We start from the raw sequence: 3,394 nt of genomic DNA on the forward strand, positions 1-3,394 counted from the left end.
CTTTTTGGGTAACTCTCTGTCCGTCTCAATAACCCAAGGAAATGCTGCCACGGAGGTGTATCATCCCTGTATTCATACATAAACTACATCCCCCGCTACTGTGGGTAAACAGCTTTTGTTTCATGTGTTTTAACTAATAACTACCTATGGCCTGTCCACCTGTGGCAGGCTCTGTGCTGGGCACTGAGGACGACACCCACAGAAGACTCCCAGCTCCCGCCCGAGAGACACCTCATGTCCAAGACTGGTTCCCTGTGCTTTAAGGTGAAAAACACAATCAGATCCGATGAGACAGATTCATGCTGGACCAGTTTTATGAGATTGATTTGGAAACCAGCTATCGGTTCACTCATTTTAAGTGAGGCCTGTCTTTCTAGAAACCAGACTGTTTGAGTCTCTTATGTAGAACACTGCCTTCCTTTAGTCAAGGGACCTGGCAAATTAGTCATTTGTATTATTAATAAATTAGGAATCGGAGATTCCTTGGTGAGCAATGAATGGAACTGGAGCAAAAAGAGCTGACATGCAGCAGTAGTTTGTGAAGTTAGTGATTATATTTAGGTCACGAAGTCCTTTAAGAATTGGAGGAAAAGTTTGATCCTCTTAAAAACACCTTTTGTATAATTTTTGTAGACAGTGTCAGGGAAGTAATGAAGCTCATTTGTTGACCCCTGGCCTTATTTCACTCAAGCTAAGCCACAACTTGATAAATGATCCCAATCCACTAAAGAATAATTTGACTTATTTGAATAGCACGTCACACTTTTTGTTATATATGCATATACCTGTATTTACTTTTTTCTTTTAAATCAACTCATTCAGATAAAAACTTTAAGAAACACCTTATTGCTGTATATTATAAAATAGCAATTACCTGAGATGAATGTGTCTTCGTGAGGAGACTAGTGTTTCATTGACCAGTTGCCAGCAACCACAGGACAGTCCAGTCCACGTTGCTTCAAAATGAAACAGGGGTCACTGCCAATAAAACCAAAACTACTTTAGCTTTGACGATAACCAACACCGATGCAGCAAAGGGCCAAACTCTGCACTCCCCCTTCTCCCGGCCTGCTCTGCGGCCTCCTCCCAGGCTTAGGGTGGCACGCTGCAAGCTGGGGTACGTGGAGGCACCAGGGCAGACTGGTCAGCTGAGACGGTTGTCCCTGCCTCATGGTACTTGTAATCTATATTTCAGTACATTCTCTTAACTAAAGAAAATGCCTCTACTCGATCAAGATTTAGGGTAATGCCTTACCTATGACTAACCCAACCACCAAATTAATCCAAAAAATCTCATGATGGAGAGTGAGATTACCTCTGGGAAAGTGTTGTTTTTTTTTTTTTTTTTTAAATACAGATACTGTATCATTTAAGAATATTTTAGTTGTATCAGAAAATCAAATTCAAACCAATGTTTAAAAAAGAAAGATGGCTCCCATATTCCAAGATCCTGGGATCTTGGCTTTGGCCATGGCTTAATTCAGAAGGTCAAAAAATTTCTGTCTGTTGGTTCCACCTGTGTCACGTGGGCTTCATTTTCAGGCCCCACCCACCCACTGTTTCTGGCAGGTCTGGATCCTTAGAAGAGCCAACTGCCCTAAAGAGCCCTCACCTCACTCTGCCGGGCTCAAGTCCACTGGCTGGGAGAAAGCTTTTTGCAAACTCAGGCAAAGCCCCTGGGGTTCATGCTGATTGATCCTGTTCATGTGACATCCCACCCCTAGCTCCAGCCAATCACAGTGGCCAGAGGGATGAGATGTGGTGATTTACTTAGACCTGAGTCATAAAGCACCCTTGTAGCCTGGAGAGAGGCACTCTCCACTGAGAAGGGACCATCTTGCCTGAAGGAGGGGACGTGGAGACTGGAGAGTCCCCTACTGAGGTATTGCCAACACTTTACTCCTCTAAACAATGTTGCCAAAAACCCTGTTAGGAGTGAATTGCAAAATCAGAAATGTAATGTTTCTTGCACCTGAATTCTGAATCAGACCCACTGTAATCTTAAGAGAATTCACTCTTTAAAACAATGAATACAAAGGAAATTCTAGCTACGAAGAAATGTCTGTAATTTTGGTTTCACATGCTAGACACTCATTCATCTTGTGCTTTCAGGGACAGCAACCAGTTAGAGGCTTAAGAAGCTGCCTGAAGCAAAAACAAAGCTCTCAGGTTATAAACAACCTAATCTCTCTGGGTATTCGGATGTGGGTCAGTCACAGGAGTATTGGGTGTAAAGCTGCTGTTTCTGCCTCTAGCCCTGCCCTGTGGAGCGCCCAAGACGAAGTGCGTCCCCTTCTGGCTGAATAAAGGACGCGGCACTTCTCATGCAGGCGGGAGAACCTGGCTGACAAGGCGTTTTCCTAAGTGTAGGCGCTGCCTCGTGGGCAATACGTGCAACGACAGCGCCATTCTCTCCAAAAGCCGATCCGCTAGACCTACCTGCTGATGCCTTTCCAAGGCTGTTACAGCACAGGCAAACAGGAAACATTTGGCAGGCAATGCAAAGAGGGAATAAAGAGGCCAGAGTCGCACACCCCAAATAATTGAAAACCGGTACTCCAACAAGAACCTGTGCACTAATGCTCACAGCAGTCCTATTTATAATGGCCAAAAGATGGAAACAGCCCAAATGTCCATCAACAGGTGAATGGATAATCCAAATGTATAATGTGTTATTCCACCATAAAAAGAAATGAAACACTGATGCATGCTAGGCAGAGATGAACCTCAAAAACACTAAGTGAAAGACGCCAGACACAAAAGGCCATATGTTGTATGAGTCCATGTATATGAAATGTCCAGAAGGGGTAAATCAGTCCCTACATTCACTTCTAGCCCTCGCTCAGCTATTTTTTGAAGTGTAAAAGAGAACAATATAAGTAATGCATTTATTTACATTGACATTATTTACCTTTCTGAAAACAGAAATAAACATGCATGGTAAAAAAAGAAAATTAGTGAAATATAAGTCTGGCTCCTGCTCTTGTGACCCCAAGAAACAATATTTCTTGTGTACCTACCCAGTGCCGGTGATGCTGACGCTGCTGGTCTGCAGACCACACTCTGAGAACCGCTATCCTGGGAAAAAATGCACAGAAGGTCATTCTTTGATCCTGCCACACATAGAAACCCTCATCTGCTTAATAAGAGAGGGGTCAAAACTTCCTTCAGAAAGATTTGTGTTTGTTTGCTTTTTACCTTTTATTTTGAAATTATGCCAAACTCCTATATAGGAATTTTAAGACCAGTACAACAGTTTCTCAAATACTCTCTCCAGATTCATTCACTTTTAGCATTTTGCCCCATTTGCTCTAACAGCTTGCCCCTCTCACCTCCTATATGTATTTTCTTTTTTTGTGGACCACCTACGAGAAAGTTGCAGGCATTCTGCCCA

The sequence above is a fragment of the Furipterus horrens genome, unplaced genomic scaffold (genome assembly GCF_987537825.1).
Source record: "Furipterus horrens unplaced genomic scaffold, mFurHor1.1.pri manual_scaffold_11, whole genome shotgun sequence".
In the NCBI taxonomy this organism is placed as follows: Eukaryota; Metazoa; Chordata; class Mammalia; order Chiroptera; family Furipteridae; genus Furipterus; species Furipterus horrens.